Source organism: Capra hircus, chromosome 11 (genome assembly GCF_001704415.2).
Source record: "Capra hircus breed San Clemente chromosome 11, ASM170441v1, whole genome shotgun sequence".
Classification (NCBI taxonomy): domain Eukaryota; kingdom Metazoa; phylum Chordata; class Mammalia; order Artiodactyla; family Bovidae; genus Capra; species Capra hircus.
Window position 1 is genome coordinate 94852622 of NC_030818.1, and position 18954 is coordinate 94871575.

Below are 18954 nucleotides of genomic sequence, written 5' to 3' on the forward strand. Positions count from 1 at the left end.
CTTGCCTGGAGAATCCCATGGACAGAGGGGCCTGGTGAGCTTTGGTCCATAGGGTCGAACACAACTGAAGTGCTTGGTATGCACTTACAAAGCCCCCAGGGTAATTCAGCAGTGTGATCCCAAACTAGGGAGAGAGTGAGCCGTTTGGCTCATTGTGGAAATGGACACCCCATCCACAGTGAAGTTGCATTTGAGATGCCACTGATTCTCAGGGCAGGAGAAGCCAGGAGAGATTGACGGTGGTTATGACGGCCTATGGGTGTGAATTCCCCTGGGGACTGATGCGAGGGCCATAGGGCTTTATGGTATCAAGCCTTTTAAAAGAAAATGTTCCCAAAGCTGTTCCATCCCACCAAAGGCAAGCAGTCCTTAAACGGCAAAGGAACCGTGTTCTGTGTTCACAAAATGGTTGAGCTGGTGTTCAGGCTCATTTATTTAAACCCAGAGTCGATGAGGCTAAAGACTTCAGCTCTGAGTGGCAGCTCGCCGCCTCACTTGCAGCAGGGGAGTGTAATCTTCAGGGTTTTCTTCCCATTTACGGGTTTTTGTGTTGTTGTATATTTGTAAAATGAGGCTTCTGCTGGCAAAAGCAGGTTTTAGCGAGCGCGGCAGCTCTTTCAAGACCTAATAAGGCCCCAAAGGAGGGTGTGTTCCGGCAACACTTTCCTCCCCGCCGGGGGCGGCCGATTCCAGCTCGCTTCGTACACTTTGGGCACCGGGTACCATCCATCTTGCCTCCCATTAACAGAATTACCGCCATCACTTCTGCAGGACAAGATGGGCCCTTTGGAACTGCCTTGGGGACAGAGGCAGGAGCAGCCGCCAAGCAGTTTTTGCTTAGAGGGGAAAGGAAAGAAAAAAAAGAGATAGAGAGGAAAAAACCAATCTTCTGCACAGATGGATGGTTCCTTGGGTCCTGAGAGCCCGGGCCGAGGTGGAAAGGGGCAACAGGCTTCACTGGGACACCACCCGGAGGAAAGTGGGCAAGCTGGGTGGCCCCTGTCCCCAACACATAAGGAAAGGGCTGGTCAGCCTGAACTCACACCTTGAGTTCAGAGGAAGGGGAAGGAGGGGGACCCAGCATTTGGAGGGTCCTTGCATACACCTGACCCTGCACCGGCTGCTTTGGGCCTGTCATGAGAAGTGGGTGTTACTGGCTCCATATACAGATGCAACAGAAGGAGCTCAGAGAGTCCAGCAACTTGCTTCAGATTATTTCATACGTGGTGGCCCTGGGTTCATTCGTTTTCCAGGGCCACCCTCTGGAGAACAGCAGCACCCCTCCGAAAGGCAACGAAGTAGCAGAGTGAGGACTCCAAGCCCAGATGCCTCTGCTTCACCCCCCAACACCCCCAATTCCACACGGCCGAGCCAGCATCTCGGGGAACTTTGCTGTTACACAGTGATGCTGAACCTGTCTTCATCTTTGTGAAATGAAGTCCCTCATGGGACTGTGATGAGGGGTGGCTGAGGAGGTAACAGTCATGGAGCCCAGAGCGGATTGGTGTTCAGACCTGTCCATGCCAGTTGCCCGCCCTCCCCGCCACCTCCCGCTTGCCAGGCCCCTCCCTCTGCTGTGCTGAACTCAAGGCTCTTTTGGCCTGTAATGCCTTGCTTTTTGCTTCTCAAACTTCACCACCTTCTGGAGGCTCCTCTGACCTCAGAATGCTGCTTAGAGTTTTGCTTTCGGCCCCAGGCCCCACTGTGCTTCCCTCCTAGGCATGTCCCCTATCCCCTTCAGGCCCACTGACTGGTTAGTCCCTTGACTCGAAGCCTCTCCAGAGCTGAAAGTCCCCTTTCCTCTGTGGTCCCAGTACCCAACCCAGGGCCCGGCCCAGCGAAGGTCTGGGTGACAGAGAAGTGGGAAGAAGTGGTACACCCTTAGTTTGCTCCTCAAACCCTGCTACCATGGAGACAGCTGAAACTTGGAGACTGTGTCTAGAATCCAGGCCTCTGTTGGGGGCAGATGGGTTGGCTGGAGGGATGGAACCTGCCCTGTGGGGTGAAATTTGTGACTCCTACACCCTGTGGGCCTGCTACAGGTGATTCCTTGAAGAAGGGTTTGATCCTGTGGGTAACGACCCTGTGGTCCTGTGATGACCCAGAGTTTGATCCTGTGGGCAATGGGTGTTTGGAAGGGTCTTGAGTGGGGGACTGGCTCCTTGAAGCCCATCTGGGAAGGTGCTGCAGGGAGGGGATGAGGGCTGGCCTGGGTGAGTGGGGGAGAGGTAGGCAGCCTGGAGCAGAGGTGAAGAGGGGCCTGGTGTCAGCACTCTGAGCTCCTACCCAGAGACCCCTGTGTCTTGGCAACAAAGCCAAGGATGCCGGTTTGAAAGAATGTTCTCTTGTGGCTTGAACTGCTTCAGGGCCTTGGGAGTGATTCCCAGATCTTGGGAGTGCTTCTTCATGGGTCCAGTCTCAGTGTCCTCCTCAGTGAAGAAGGGGTGATGAGCTCTTGGCCCTTTGACCCAATACCTGGATTTGGGGTGGGGCTGGGGATGGGGGGAGACCAGGGCCTGTAGGGGTCAGACTTGACAGTGAGGGAGGAGAATCAGGGAGCAGTAGTGAATTCCTGCCAGAGACTGAAGGGGCTCTTGTCGCCTCATGGCTTCGCTGTGAGCAGGGGGCCTGCGTGTGGCTGTGGCATGTTGGGAGGAAAAGGCCTGGCTTGGGTGGAGGCTGCATGCCACGTGCCCGGTGCCTCCTCTGCAAACGCCAGTTCTTTCCTCTTAACGGTGTGGAATTATTTACATAGATTTGTCAGCTATCTTTTTGAGGAAAACAACTTCTCCCCTACTGCTACTGCTTCTTTCTAGCAGAGCACCCACCAGGGGTTTACACGTGCTGCCATCTTATAGTCCTCACCTTGTAAATGGCTTCTTTTTATAAGTGAAGTCAAGGCTCAGAGAGGTGAAGTGACTTAGCCAAAGTCACCCAGCAAGGATCTGAACCCAGATCATCTCCCCTGGAAGCTCCTGGGGATCCATAGGGGTTGACCAGTTTGGGGCTGGGAGAGCTAGATGGAGGACACAGGATATGCAGGGGCCGGAGGTGTGAAACCTCCAGGTGGCAGGAAACGTAAGAGGCTCCATGGAGTCAATGTGTCGGCTGGGATTAGGGTCAGAGGCCAGGAGGCCTTGGATGCCACGCTCTGGAATGAAGACTTGATCTGGAAGCTTTGAAGGTTGGTAGAGGAGGGCGATATAGTCAGGACAGTGTTTCTGGTGGTGTGTGTCGAAAATGGTCTGGTGTTACGGAGGGTGTTCAGGCCAGGAGACTGGGAGGCTGGTGTGGTTGTCTGTGTGGGCTCTCCCAAAGCCTCTCACCTGCCTGCTGCTGAAATTCCTCCCAAAAAGAACCTTTGGCTCTCTCCCACCCACCGCCCCAGCCCCTCTGCTGGGTGTCAGGGTGGGAGGCCCCCTCACCTCCACACTCTCAGCCTCTTTCACAGTTTTCTTGTGAAAAACAAGGCCGACGCCTATCAACTTGCTGGGGACAACGTGCGAATAAATGATAAAATATGTAAAGCTCACAGCAGCTGCTTTGGGAAGGGGAGAAAAAGTGCCATGGGTGTGTTATTTCCCCTAAATCCAGATTTCTGCTTTTTTTTTTTTTCCTTTCCAGGGATGAGAAGCTGGAGTTAATGGGAGTGCTTCCACTCGGGAATACATTTATTTCCCCCGATTTCCAGGCAGTCTCATTAATCTGCTAGAGACCCGGTTTTCTAATGTGCTTCCTGGGAGCCCATGGTATCGTCACTGTCATCGAATTCCGACTCTCTCCTTATTGATTGATTGATTGGTCTGCAGGAGTCAGAGGCGAAGCTGTTCATATGAGCAGCTCTGAGCTTTAATGTTTGTCTGTGGCACGTTGTTGTAGGGTTGTGGGGGGAGTGGGCCAGGGTATGAGGTCGCCCTGACCCACCGTCCATCGGCCTGGCTTGCAGGTGACCTGTGGCACGCAGCGAGGAGCCAGCGTCAGGTTTGGTGTGAGGCTGCGTTGAAGGGTCAGTGGTGCCCAGAGGGTGAGCTGGCTGCTCCCTGGAGCTGTCCAGGCATCGTTTCCTCAGAGGATGAGCCTAGCTTAGCCCAGGAGCCCTTGCACGTCCCCTCTCAGAGCCAGGTAACGCCAGGGTGGTTCCAGAGGAGATGAGTCTGTCCTAAGGGGCTGGGCTGCACCCCTCCCACCCTGGTCCCTCACAGGGCCCAGCACTCACTTGGGATACAGTCTAAATATTTTTGTCTTGAATGGATGAATGAGGGTGAGTGGACTGGCGCGTTAGTTACTCTCTGGGTGACTTCATGTACCTGGGTGGGGTCTCATTTCATCGTCACCAGAACCCATTTTTCAGCCGAGGAGACTGAGACTCAGAGAGGTGAGGGTCGTGCCCAAGACACCCAGCAGAGAAGCCTCGGCCTGCTGCGTGAAATGTGTCTGGCCCTCCACTCTGGTTAGAGCACCAGCCCCTCTACTTCTTAGCCTTTCCCTCTTTCTTTAAAAGCTATCTATTTATTCTTTATCTGGGCAGTGCCGAGTCTTAGCTGTGGCACATGTGATCTAGTTCCCTGACCAGGGATCGAATCCAGGCCCCCTGCACTGGGAGTGCAGAGTCTTAGCCACCGGACCACCAGGGCAGTCCCATAGCCTTTCCCTCTTGATGCCAAGCTCCCCAAGGGCTGGACCCGGCTGCCCAGACCAGGTCCACGCTCCCTCCTCCCTCTTCCTTTCCCTGAGCTGTGTTCTCGCAAGGGAAGGCGGGAGCTGGGGCAGGTGGGCCTCCTGTGTGCCAGGCACACCCTGAACGCTTTGCCTCCACGGTCTCATTAAACACATCAAGTGAGCTTTTTAAGGAGGGCTCCCTCCCTGTTTTCACATCATGAAAAGTGAAGCTCAGAGAGGTTATGAAACTTGGCCAAGATTTCCCAGCAGATAGGTGAAGGACCCCAGCTTAGATTCAGGGAGGACAATCGCCTGCTGAAACAGACCTGCTGGTGGAGAACGGGTGGTTTTTGTGGGCGTCCAGGGGCGTGATGATTTAGAGGGCTCGACTTTTTCAGCAGTCTAACCTGGGGCGTGATGATGTCAGAGGCTTTCTCACCCAGAAAGAGCAGGGAGTCCACTCAGGTCAAGCAGGGCGACCGGGGGCTCCCTGGGCCCCCTGGGACACATGGGGCAGTAAGGCCCCCAAACCACACCAGTCTCGACCACCTGCTCCAGCCCTTCTCTTTCTGGCTTCGGTTGCCCTACCGATTATTTGCTAAGCAGTTTGCGGCACGATCTGATTTAATTGTCCCAGCGACCCCGTGAAGCCTTATTTGTTCCACCCCAACCCGCTCCTCAGCTGTGTTTCCCTCGTAGCACTTATTAAGTCTGAAATGGCCGTGTCTGTCTGCTGCTGTGTCTGGATCCACCTCTTGACCACACACCTCTAGAGGGACAAGGCTCTCTGCTTTGCTCCTCAGACAGCCCTTGGCTCCATGAGTCTCTCAAGAAAAGCCTGGCAAATGATGACGGAATGAAGGAACCTCGTTTTCTTGGCCCACAGAGCACAACTCTGTGCCCTTGGTCACCCGCTGAGGCAGCGTGGACCCCCTGCCCAGCTGGGGCCTCTCTTGCTGACCAGCCTTCAGCCTGGAATTCCAGGTGTGCCTTGGTGCCCGCAGGTTCATGCCGCCCAAAGAAACTTTCAGACTGCGCCTGTGGCTTTGGATCGGCTCAGAAAAAGCGTGTCCTGTGACTGCTCAAGGAATCTGGGCATTTAGCCCAGAAAAGAGTGTGTTTCCTGGCTTCCTGAGAGCTGGGGCCCACCCTGCCCCTGGCCTGGGCGTGTAGAAGGGGAGGGAGGGAGAGATGGACGCCAGCCCTGGAAAGGCGAGGACGTCTGGCCTTATCATCTAAGGTTCCTGAGACTGTCCAGGCAAGGCCACCCCAGCACGGTGGGGCAGAAAGTTTCCCCAGCGTTGGGGGCATCTCTAAGATGGGATTAGCACTCTCGAGTTACTGGAAAAGAAACATTCCTTGAACTCAGACAGCTTGTGATCCCCAGCGGTTCTTCTGGGCACCTCACCGGTCACCACGCGGTAGTCGTGGGTGCAGCGGTCACAGAGCTCAGGGTGATTGGCCTCCATTGGGTCATCGGGCCACCCCCTGGGGCCAGATGTTTCGAAAGCCCCTTCCTGCAGCGACAGGCGTCTGGCCTCTCCCTCCAAGGCTGGGCGCGGGTTTACGAGGTGTCTTTGAGGAAGGCTGGAGTCATCCGGCCCGTGATGTCTGCTCGTTGCATAATTTCACAATTCGGTTTTCTTTTCACAAGAAGGGTCAGTGCTTCTCTCTCCTTCTCCCTCCTCCTTTTTCCTCTTTTATTTTCTTTCCCTCTTGATCCTCCCTCATTGACTGGCCCGGAATGCCTCCACCCTCTGGCTGGGAGATCACTGAGTCCTCAGAGGAGATTAACTGGAATTACCCACAGGTTAACTGGAATATACTTGTCAAGTTTCTGAGATGGAGAAACCTCCTTTTTGTACTCAGAGGAGAGTAGAGGAGGCCAGCCTCCCTTTTCCTCAGCGGGGATTAAAAAAAAGTCACCCAGGAGGGGCACAGCAGCTGGAATTTGGTTCCCAAACCCCAGACCCAGGCCAGGTCTGGGTCTGTGAGGCTGTCTCACTGATCCTTGGTGACGTGAGAAACTTAAGGACAGGCCTGGCCTCAGCTACTTTCTTGTGTCGGGTGTCCTTTTATGCAGGATGCTGACGACAGATAGAAATTGTATTTTAGATGTCAGACAGCGCTGGCAACCTTATGTCCATCTTCAGAATTTGGGAGAATCTTTACAGGCCTGTGAAAGCCTTAGGCCCATGCTCAATCACTCAGTCGTGTCCTACTCTTTATGACCCCCTGGACTGTAGCCCACCAGACTCCTCCGTGCATGGGATTTCCCAGGCAAGAATACTGGAGTGGTTTGCCATTTCCTCCTCCAGAGGAATCTTCCCGACTCAGGGATCGAACCCATGTCTCCTGCGTCTCCTGCATTGGAGGCAGATTTTTTACTGCTGAGCCACGGGGGAAGCCCATCACTAATTAACTTCCTCTGAAGCACCTGAAACAGAAGTTGAGGCTGAAAGAGTCTTCGATGCCTGGAGAACCCGGGGAACCTCAGCTGCACATGGAAGGCCAGCTGTGCTGGAGGGGAGGGGCGGGGGATGGCGGGGAGCGTGTTCGTTTCCTTGAGCCGCCATGACAAATCCCTGCCAGTGGGGTGGACTGAAATAATAAAAACTGATTCTCTCACAGTCCTGGAGCCCAGAGGTCCAAAATCAAGGTGTTGGCAGCATTGGTTCCTTATCGAGGCTCTGAGGGTGAGTCCGTTGGGTGCTTTGCTCCCAGCTTCTGCTGGTCACCAGCAGTCCTTGGTGTTCCCTGGCGAATACACACACCCCTCCTATCTCTGACTCTGTCGTCACGTGGCCTTTTCCCTGTGTGTCTCTGAGTTCAGGTTTCCCTCTGCTTATAAAGATACCAGCCACTGGATTTAGGGCCACCCTAATCCTGTGTGACCTCATCTTAATTCGATTGCGTCTTCAAAGACCCTGTGTGAGTTTTGTAGGGATGCTGTCTGACCTGGTACAGGGCTGAGGGTAGGGCATAGCTGAGCCATAGTCCTCTGGACTGTCTGCGGCCATTTGCATTGGGTTAACCAGGGTACCCAGGGGTCCCGCCAGCATTCCCACGGAGGAGACAGATGTGCACAAGGACCCCAGTCCAGGAAGGAGGGTCATAACCCCTCACTGTATAGACTGAGGGACCCAGGCGGTGACCCGGGCAGGGGCTCGCTGACCCCAGGGCTCTGCATCCTGGACTCGCTGGCCACAAGCACTTAGTCCTTCGGTGGCACCAGCCCAGGTAGCTTAGAGCCAAGAGCCGCTCCTCTTGCACGAGCCGCCAGCCGTGGCCGGGCTCCCCCGGCAGGGAGAGGGGCCCCTCCCAGTATGACAGGGCCCTGCCACTCTGGGTGGTGCCTGCCAGTTTGGCCTCCGCCTGCTGTGTGGGTAAAGGGCAGCCCGCAGGGCATGAAGGAGGGATCCCAGGCTCCTTTGTTTCCCCGGGGACTCTTATCTCTTTTGGCAAAAGCCCTGTGACCAGTCGTTTCCGGAGACACGTCCCAGCCTGACACCTCCTGGCCAAGTGATCTTGAGCAAGCAAATCCTGGGCCTCTCTGCATCTCTCTTGGCCTCTCCCGGGCGATAGTAGAGTTTCCAGCCGGGCCCGTTTCTGAATTAGGGAACGCTGTATGAGAGTTTGTAACCACCTTTTGCGAATCTTTCTGGTGCCTAGCACGGAGCCTGGCGCACAGTCGGTGCTCAGTGAATACTCAGCAAATAGGAGAGCATGTCTCGGAGCCCAGAATGTACACTCTGTGGCCCTCCTGAATTACGGCCCCAGAAGGGTCTCTCGAGAGGGAGATTCTGTAGGCATTTCCTTCCTCCTGTCTGTGATGGTCACCAGAGATGACCAAGGCAGGGGTGGGGAGGTCAGCGTACATGTAGCTGGCAGAGGCTTGATGCTGCTGAACTGTGATGGAGGCTTTCATTCATCACGTAACTCATTGAGTAAACTCATACCTCAACTTGGTACCAAGGGTGGCAGAGTGTGCAAAAGAACCTGGAAGAGGAGCCTGGAGACCCGAGTTCTGGTGCTGGCTTTGCATGCCTTATTGGCTCTCTGTGCTCAGGGTCGCTCTTCCCACTTCCCTGCCCATTTGCAGAGCTGAGGCTACAGCTGTTGTTAGGGCCTCTGTCCCACACCTAATGCTGGGCCCATCCAGCTTCCAGGCCTTTGCACAGGCTGTGCCGTCTGCCTGGAGTGCCCTCCCACTGCTCCTCTGCTCAGAGCAGCTTCCTCTTCTGAAGAAACAACACCCCATTCTTCGGGCAGACTGCAAGACACTTCCTTCTGTTTCCACACTCTTGGTGTGCAAAGCAGCAGTCACACTGGCTTGTAGGTGTACTGGCTTGTGAGACTCCTCTCTCTCTCTAAATGGGGAGCCCCACTGAGGTTGCACTGGTTCCAGTACCTGCTGGTTGACTGAACAAATGATTGAAGGTCCTTGGGCCCCTTACTTCTCTGTTCCAAGCCTCAGTTTCCTGTCCTTCTGCTTTCAAGCACAGAAAGTGGGCTGGTGGATTCTTTGGGGGGTTATTCTTAGGTCTCTGGTGAGACATGAGACCTCAGATGAGTGGACTCAGGGTTTTTCCTGCTCCTAGGAATAGAGCAGTGGCGTGGTGGTGGCTGCGAGCGTGTTTGTTGAATGACCGCCTGCTCTTGGTGCAGACGTTCCGGATTCTCCGTGCAACATTCCGACTTAGTGGATTCCAGTGTCTTGGAAAAGCCTAGACTGCAGCAGCCTCGAAGGCATGGTCCTGACTGTCGTTGCTTCAGCCCTCCCCACCTGTCCCTCCACAGGCGTTCTTCCCACTCTTTAGAGGGAAGCGTGTGTGCTTCCTCTAAACATTCTCTGTCCAATGCCTGAGACTCCATATACACCCACCCCGCAGAAACCCCCTGTGCGTCCCTGTCTGGCTGGAGCTCCCCTTCATGATGTGGACGGCAGGCTCCGCCGGGTTCATCCCCAACTCCCCACGTTCCAGGCAGGCACAGGATTTCAACCTCCACCTTTCCCAGCTGTGGGAATCGGCACCTCTGTGAGCCTGTCTCCCCATCTGCAAAATGGAGATAGTAATGCCCGCTCTGGGAATGACCTGGCAGACCCAAACATGTGACACAGCGCGTGGCTCGGAGTGGAAGCACATTCTCATCATGAGTCTGTCTTCCTGGAGAGATCCGAGTGACATAGAGATCAGCAGTCTATTTGTCGAAGCCAAAAAATGTCCGTTGTCTGAAGAATTCTCTTTTGGAAGACAAGCCCAGGTTTTGGGTCAGAACCTTATTCCCTCAGGAATTTCACGGTTGAGCATCCAGACAGATTTTATAAGCTTGGTGACCACCCAAGCCTTTGAGCCTTCCACGTGGATGTTCCCAGGTCAGGCTTATTCGGGAATCTCTTGCCCAGCTGGGCTGCTTGTCGCGTCGGTAGCATCATTTCCAAAGAGCAGGCTCTGTCTGGCTGTGAATAGATGTTTTTCTCTGTCTTTCTTGGATGTCTGAATGGCGGTCTCCCTCCTGCGGTCCCAGAGGCTGACCTGAGTGTAAAACTCCAAAATGGACATCAGAGCAGGGTCATCTATGCCTACTCGGACTCTGGGCCCCCACTGAGCCTCAGAGAGGTGGGTCGATGGCTGCTGTGACCTGGGAGTTTCCTGGGGGTCTCCCAGGGTGTGGTTATAAAGGCTGCTGAGCAAAGCGAAGGAATCAGAGTTCATGAACAAGGTAGCAGCTGAGAGCAGCAGGCAAGTTAAGAAGGATGGCTCGGGGTCTCTAGAAATCTGCCTTCTGGTATCCAAGACACAGATGCAAAGCCCCTGAGGGCAGGAGGGCTCAGTGGTTAGAGCCACACTACCTGAATTCATACCCCAGTTCTTCCACGTATGCTGGACAGCACACCTGACCTTTTTGTGCCTCAGTTTCCCCCTTGTGTAAAATGGAGCTAATTATGTACTATAAGGGGGTCAGGAGGTTAACCTCACTCAAGTGCATTAGAAGAAGGCTCAGTGCACAGTAAACTGTTGTTGTTCAGTCACCAAGTCGTGACCAAATCTTCGTGGCCCCATGGACTGCAGCACGCCAGGCCTTCCTGTCCCTCACCTTCTCCCAGAGTTTGCCCAAGTTCATGTCCATTGAATCGGTGGTGCTATGCAACCATCTCATCCTCTGTCGTCCTCTTCTCCTTCTGCCTTCAATCTTTGCCAGCATCAGAGTCTTTTCCAATGAGTATCAGTAAACTGAGGCCCTGAGAGGGGCAAAGTCTTCGTCTGTGGTCATCCAGCAAGTCATCGAGCAGCCAGGCAGAAACTCATGATTCCTCGTCTCGTGGACACTCCCCCCCTCCCTCTGCCCCCTCAGTCAGACTGTTTCAACTCGCCTTCTGCAGAGGAAATCGCGTGACCCCCTCAGCCCACAAGAATTCAGACTGTACAGAATTTCGGAAACCTCTTCGGGCTGGCCAGGGGCCTTGTTGCAATTCCATTCAGCTGCTAGTTCTTTTTCCTTCCCTTTTTTTCTTTTGAAAGCTGCAGAAGCTTTCCTTTTCTATCTCCCCAAAGAGAAAAATTAGCCTTCTGGCAAAGGAGTTTGAACTTAGGTACCTGCTCTGTGTCTCTGCACCAACCCCTGCCCTCTTTCTGAGCCTCAGTTTCCTCATCTGTAAAATGAGAAGAGTTCCCTCCCCTAACCCCCCCGCCTTGACTGGACGGCCCCCACGTTGACTGGACGGCCCCCACCTGCCAGCCAGTAATTGCTTTGGGGACAAATGAGCTGAGACGTGCCACCCAGAGCGCGGATCCGCCTTGACGGTCGGGTGAGCGCTGACTAAACTAAAGTTGGTGACGCATCCTTCTAGGAAGTGAGGTGAAACCCACCAGAAATGCTGCCCACTTCCGCCCACCTCCTAGTTTCAAAGGTTATTTGAGTCATCAGAGTTGCCTGTACTTTTCTCGCTGTCTTGTTTCAGCGAAATGCTCCTCGACCCCTCTGGGCTGAGGCCCGATGGCCAGGACTGTCCCATCTGCAGACGTCAGGACCGAGGGGCTTGGTGCGCACCCCAGCCACGAGCTCTGGAGGCTGCCAGCCCAGGGGATGAATCCTAGTTCCCAGGCTGGTAATGCCACCCCTCTCTGAGCTTCAGTCTCCTTATCTGTGAAACGGGTGGGTGAGCCTCGCCAGCAGGGTGAGTGGCAAGCCCCAAATAGGTGGACAGGAGACCCCACACATGCTCTCTTCTCTCCTGCTTAAGAGGCCCTGGCTCGTCTGGGCTCCGGCTGGGGCACCGGAGATGTTTGTGTGCCCGAGTCCTCCCTGACTGTGGGGGCCAGAGGGACATTCGGCCAGGCCAGGAAGCCTGGAGGCAGACCTTCACCCATCAGGGCCAACAGCACCCTGTGTGCAGCCCTCTCAGCCTTCCAGTGGGGAACCACAGGCCCAGGCAGGGAATGACCCAGAGCAGGGAGGCAGTGGAGCCAAGACGAGAACCCAGGATCCTAGACCAGGAGTCCCTTCGCCCTGGGTTCTCCTGGCACCATAAGGGGGCCAGTCTGGCTGAACCCTGGGAATTTAGAGATGGGTGCCTTCATGGGCCTGGAGTGGAATTGGGACTGAGCCCTATTTTGATAGGCCCTGGCAGGGCCCTCAGGCAAGTCACGTCCAGACCTGAGCCCCTATTTCCTTATTTCAGAAATGGGCATCTATCCTGCTGTGCCCACCTCTCAAAGTTGTCCTGAGGCTTCATAAGATGGTGTGGGTAAAAATCCATCTGCAGAACAATCAGGAACTGTCCAGATGTGAAGAATTTGATCATTGTCATCCAGTGGGGCTTTTCTGTATCCCTGTTCCTTAGTGCCTGGTATAGAGTAGGTGCTTGTTAAGTGTCGAATCAATGAAGAACAATAGGTATCATTTATTAAGAACCTGCTATATACTAAGCATCACCCAGGGAACTTGCTGTGAGGTGCTGTAATCCTCACAACAACCTAGGATTGCAGGTATGTCCCCATTTAACAGATAAGAAAGCTGAGGCTTAAAAAGTAAAGTCATTTACCTAAGGTCACACACAAGTGGAGTGTGAGGAAGTCAGGATTCACACCTGACTCTTAAGTCCGTGTGTCCTTCCTGGTGTTCACAGTGGCCTGCTGGGTCACCCTCTCCCTGGGCTATGCTGGTGTTTAACAAAAGGTCCCCAGGCCAAGGGGTGGTGGGGTGGGAGGGAGAGGGATTTGCACAAAGCCTTGATTTGTAGCATTTGCCAATTTCCATGGAATAAATATCCTACCAGGCCTGATTGTGGGCAACCAACGTGATAACTGTCTCACAGAATCCCTGAGAATTAGCAAGCAGCCCCCCACAAGCCAGTAGTCATGGCTCCAGTACCCCGTGCACCCCTCCACTTGGCAGCCTCCACTCCCATGCCCAAGGAAGGCCACAGTGTTAGCAGTGTCCCCTCTGTGGGACGACAGACTGGAACCAAGCAGATGGCTTGGGTGGACATACCTAGACCCCTCCCCACAACCCTCTCCCTTTAGATACCCTGGAGCTCCCTGGGGTCTCAGTATCACACAAAGACTTGGGGAGAGCGGGATGGATGAGATGCGAAAGCTGATCTGTAGCACCAAGACTGGAATATTAAGGCCTGCCAGCCCCACCGTGTGCGATATTCCTGCCAGGCCCGGAGCAGAGCCCTGTAAACGCCGGGATATAATGGACAATAAAAGTCGCTGGAAAATAGTGAGTCTCCGAGGACCACTGTCATCCCTGCCACACGCTGCTTGCTGCAGCCAGGAGCCCTGTGATCATGAGGCACGATCGTCATGTAAATATATAGGGTCTCTCGCCAGCCGTGGGCCAAGATTTATTTTATTGAGACAGTGCGGGGAGGGAGGCGGCTCAGGTTCATCGTCCTGGTAACTTTGTAAAATGCTTTGCCATCATTTCCAGCTTCCTGGAGAATACAGCAGGAGCCAGTGTGATCTCTCCCATTTTCCCCCAAAGGGGGAGAATCCCCAGAGGCGGAGGTCACCTCCTGCCACATTCACAGGTCATGAGATCAGGGACCCCTGAGGAATGAGGACTGGCCTTATTGTGACAGTCGGTTCACAGAGTGAGTTGCGGGAAGTAATTGTGGAAACGTTGCTGTTGAATGGGCGCTGATTCTTTATGGCAATGACAGTAATCATAATAGTAGCAACAGCCACATTTATTGAGCTCTTGTGTATGCCTCGTCCTGCTAGGCCTGAGCTGCTGGTGTTCCGCCTGCATATCCTCCACTTTGTCCTCATAACAACCCCATGAGATGGGTCCTACCCGGCCCCTGTTTACAGAGGAGGGGACTGCAGTGAGGTAGCCCAAATTCCTGTGGCTGGACAGAGGCAAGTGCAGGATTTCAACTTGAGGCTGTCAGAGTCCAGAGTCTGTGCTGGGCTGCCTCACCTCGCTTCCAGGCCCTCGGGTGCCAGATCAAATGCCACCTGCAGGTCTCTGCAGCCCCCTTGATTGGCCCAAGTTGGAATCAGTGGCCCCTGCTTTGATTCTGCAGTGCAGTTAAGCACTTTGGTCTGGTTCCCCCACGACCACAAGGACTCAGGCCTACCTTTCCATCCAGGCTCTGTCTCTTCTCCAACTGGGACACATCCGGCGAGTCATGTGGCCTCGCTAGCCTCAGTTTCCTCATCTGTCAAATGGATGCACTGTCTGCCTTGCAGGGTGGCTTTGTGAGCACACACGCTTCTGACACCCGTCAAGGACCTGGCCTGCATCTCTCATCTCACGGGTGCTCTGTGTGTGGATGCCCCGTGTACACATCCCACCTCCACAGTCGTGTGTCTGAGAGCCAGGAGGCCTCTGAGCCATCTCCCCACATGGCTGAGACTTGTTGCGAGGGAGTGTGACTTGTGGGGAGGGCACTGTGCAGGGCCTGGGGGGTGCTGACAAAGCCTTCCAAGGCCAGAGAGAGAGAGTCCCTTAGCAATCCCAGACCCAGAAGGTCTGGTTTTCCTCCCAGACCTGAGCCCGGGATTAGATAGAGGCTCCCAGAGCTCAGATACAGTCCGCGCCAGTGAGTCGCAAATCCTCCGTCAGCCTCATAAAAATTGTTGGCCCATGAAGAGCCCTCCTAAGACTGCAGAGCCTGACCCACCCATGTTGTAGGTGGGGAAGCTGAGGCTGGGAGATAAGCCATGACTTTCCCAAGGCCGTGTAGCCCTTTGAGATTCCCAAGCGAGTCCTGAGCCACAACGCCACACCCCAAGGCTCAGAGCAGGATTCACCCTCGAGGAGTTAAAAATGGCCACGTAACTTCCCAGGCCAACTCAGGGACTGCTGGGGTCATGGGGGTGGAAATGTGACACAGGAAGGTCCAGGGCCACACCAGAGATTATGTGCTGGCCCAGAACTCCTCTGGGGTGTGGCTGGACTAGAGGGAGAAGACTGTCGCCCACAGACTGAGCCACACTGAGCTGCATGGAGGTCATTTTGGAGGCTCATGGTGACCCGGGAAGCTCTGAGAGTCTGGGGACCACTGGGACTATGCCCCTCAGCACAGCTCCGCCCCCTCTTCCGAGTCCCAGGTGGACAGGAGGGGAGTGACTGGCAGGGCATGTGTGCCCACAGGCATGGAAACTGATCGGAGCCAAGGTACACTTCTGGAAGGTTCTGGCTACTCTGGTCAGGAGGAAGAGAAAGAGTCCCACAATCTGTGTTTCTCCAGGGCGCTAGCATGTCCTAGATGAGCATCCTGGAGGGCATTCCTCTCCAGCAGACAGGAGGCCAGAAGCAGAAGAGAAACAATGGTTAGGCAGATAGTGTCCAACCCGAGGGCCTGACCAAGCCTGTCTGGAGCCTCTACCATGGGTGCAGGCGGATGCCTCCCAGCTCGCCGGGGCATGAAGCACAGTCCTTGAAGGGGTGCCCCGTGTACTGGGGCCCCGCAGACCTGTGGACAGCTGGCCAAGGGCCCAGCCGCAGCCAGCCAGGGGGCCGACACCTGGCATATGCCCGACAGTTGGACCCGGCTGGTGGGGAAGGTGTGCTGGCAGGTGGCCGAGCCCCGGTGCCAGGATCCAGCTCCCTGTGTCCTCTGGGGCCTCAGCTGCCATATGCCCGTGTCATTCCCAGCGGTGGAGCTGCAGATGGGGCGCGGGGGGTGGCTGGCCCAGGGTGGAGCTGGCTCTCATTCTGGAGAAGGGGGCAGGTGCCGGCCACAGGAGCTCTTTTCGGAGACGGAGGGCTGGAGCGGGCCTGGAGGCGTCCCTGCCTTCTCTCACGTGTCTGCAGGTCCGCCAGCCTCCAGGCCTTTGATCCCACTGTGTTCTCTGCTGGAACTCCCCTCCCCTCTGGTGCTGACCTTGGTCATCCTTCCAGGCCCTCCCGGACTCCACCTCACGTAAGGAGCTGGCCGTGACCTTGCCTGGGTTACAAACTGAGGGTCTGTCTGGCCTTTCCTTGGGGGCTCTCTTACTGCTCTTTTCTGGCTTGTGGTTATCTGTCCCCGGGTTGCTGGGTGCTCTCCTGCGATCCCATAAGAGCAAGGGGGTTTCCATCTGTCTGGTCTTGGGGTCACCAGTGGTCAGCACTGGCCCTGAGCAGAGATGGCAGCTGGAAGGACGTGTGGAAGGAAGGGAAGGCAGGAACTCTGAGCTCAGTTTCTGGACTCACGCAGCCTGGTTTGGGAGAGCGTGGGGCCAGAGCTTGAGGATGTAATGACGCTGACTCCATTGACTGGGGCTCTGTCGTGTGTCAGGCCTGGGGCTGAGCATTTCTGAGTCCCGTAATGTAGCCCTCCACAGGCTGGGGCGCTGTGTACTCTTTGCACGTCCCCGTTTTACCTGTGAGGGCCCCGAGGCCCACGCAGCTGGGGTGCAGCCAGAGCCAGGACTTGAACTCGGCGCCGCTGCCTACCAAGGCTCTCATCTCTTAGGCAAGTCTTTTTGGCTTAGCTCACAAAAGAGAGATTAGAAAGCGTTCAGCTTTTTTTTTTAATTTGTTTGGCTGCGCCAGGTCTTAGTTATGACACACGGGTATAGTTCCCTGACCAGGGATCCACCCAGACCCCTGCCTAGGGAGCACGGAATCCTAACCACTGGACCACCAGGGAAGTGCCTAGAAAGGGTTACGCTTTTAAAGAGACAGCAAGATATTTATGGTTCTTCGTGTTTGCTGGGCCCCAGGGGGAGTGGGTGAGGATGGAGCACCAGAGCTGAGGGCGGGACCCCTCATCCCTCCGAGGCTGGTGGAATCTGTGTCTGCGGTCCCGGTTCTGGGTTGGGAGTGAGGGGGTGGTGGAGCCTGCAGGGCAGATTCTGCTGCCTGACCGTGTGGGTGTGGAGTGGGTTTAGGAGGCTGGGCCCTGGCCGGGCGCTACCTGCCTGCCCCGGGCCAGTCTCTTGCCCTCTGGTCTCAGTTTCCTGGAGAGTAAAATGGGGAACAGGACCGAGCGATCCCAGAGTGGACTCTGGTTGCAGTCCAAGCCCCTCAGCTTCGGGTACACAGGTGCTCTCTCTTAAGACTGACTGGTGGCCGCTGCCGTCAGATTCCAGTCCCTGGTGAGCAGCAGGCTCCCTGGTGGCAGTGGCAAGTTCCTTTCACCACAGAGGTGGCAGCAAGAGTTATTTTTGGAGCAGCTCGTGGTGGGGGAGTTTCCTTTTGGCAGTGGCTGGGGACGGGAGTCTTGGGCAGGGGAAGTCCCGTGCAGAGACCGGGCTGGCCCCTCCTCCTCCACCAGCCCTGGCACGGAGAGGCCACCCAGATCTCCAGAGGTCCTGGGACCATGTGAGCATCTACCTTTCAACCCCGAGCCGAGACCTTCCTGGAGCTCCTCAGAAGCCACTTTGCAAGGTACTGGCCTTTTCCCTGCCTCCCACTGTCAGGAGCCCCTCACCCTCTCCAGCCCCCTGGGGCTGCTCTCTTTGCCCTTGAAGGTGTGCCTAGCGAGTGACAGGGAGGCCCTAGAGACCTCTGGGGCCTGGGCTCACAGAGCACTTGACCTTGGCTGCCTCTCTGCCACCGCTGTCCCCTTGACCACACACCTGGTGGGACTGCCAGTGGGCCAGGGCCATCAGCCTGGCATGGCCTCTGTCACTGCCCAGGTTGGAGGGGTCCACACTGGGTGATTCCGGACTTTCCAGAATTCCCAAGGTTACGAGGGAAGTGGAAAAAGTACTGATGACTCCTCTCTTTGGTGTGGGTTTTAGCTTCCTGGGCCCTTCCTGATGTCTGAGCAGTGAGGGCTCCATGGAAGTTTCTCCTGCTGGAAATAGCCATCTTTTCAAACCTTAAGATGAGAGCAGGAGAGAAAATTAGGGGAGGCCAGGGGTTGAAGAACTTCCCCCTTGGAGAGGCCACCTGTGGGATTACGGCTGTCCTCCTGGGGCCCAGGGAGGGCTTTTTACAAGCACTGAGCCTCCGTCTCCCCGAGGGTTGCTCTGCTGGGCTTCCCCCTCAGCTGTTGGTTGGCAGGTCAGTATCCGTGGTCTGAGACAGGACATGGGGCCAGAGAAGCTTCTGCTCTCCGAGGCTTCTCCCTCCTGGCCCCCGGTGTTTATGTACTAGATCACCCCCCTCTGTGGCCCACCAGGGCCAAAAGGAGAGTGATTTAGTCTCTGCCTTTGAAGAAATTCTCCATTTGAGGGAGTGGAAAACGTGGGAACAGGCAGCGATGGCATAGGGACCAGGCCAGTGGAGACTGGGAGTCACTCACTGTCTGAGGGAGTCCAGGAAGGCTGCCTGGAGGAAGTACCCTAGTTTGTGCCCAGAAGGAGGATCCAGGTTTGCCAGGAGGCAGTGCATTCCAGGCCAGGGAAAGCAGAACCTACCAAGGCCTTGAGGAGAGAGCAAGTTCGTTTCCCTGGCGGACTGGGGTCCTTGGGATGGTGGGCCTGCCCAAGGGTCCTGAGGCTCCTTGCAGAGTGAGACCACCAGCTTCCCCCAGCTTCATGGTCTCCAAGGATGGCACTGGGCAAATGAGATTAAAACCCAGACTTCAGAGAGTCAGAGCTGGGTTCTGACACAGGTGCACGCCGTTTACCAGTATCCCCAGCGTGGCAGCTCACTTGGCTTTTCTGCACCTTGGTTTCCTCATCTGTAAGAGGGTGGTGCAGGCTCGTGGGGGAGCACGCCGGGGTGCTGCGGTCACTCCCCGCTGCAGAGCACAGGCTGGGCAGATCACCCTTCACCAGGTCCTGGCACCAAAGGCCTTCCCGTGGAAGAAACCAAATGCCTCATTGCTCTGAGAGATGCTGACGGTTCCTACATTTTCTTTTGCTCACAGAATTGGGTTTTATTACCGAAGGAGGAGAA

The 18954-nt window shown here is 55.6% G+C and overlaps 1 protein-coding gene across 2 annotated transcripts in view; it reads left to right on the top strand.

The window, feature by feature from the left end:
- Window positions 1–18954, top strand: part of NEK6 (NIMA related kinase 6) — an 84936-nt gene that overhangs the window by 15497 nt on the left and 50485 nt on the right. Inside the window, exon 1 of one of the 2 annotated variants that reach the window (XM_018055749.1) lies at window positions 17401–17493. The exons of the other annotated variant lie outside the window; for it this stretch is intronic. The gene's annotated coding sequence lies outside the window, so the exon portion shown is untranslated. Of the gene's footprint in view, window positions 1–17400; window positions 17494–18954 lie in introns of those variants that run through there. 2 annotated transcript variants of the gene reach the window in all.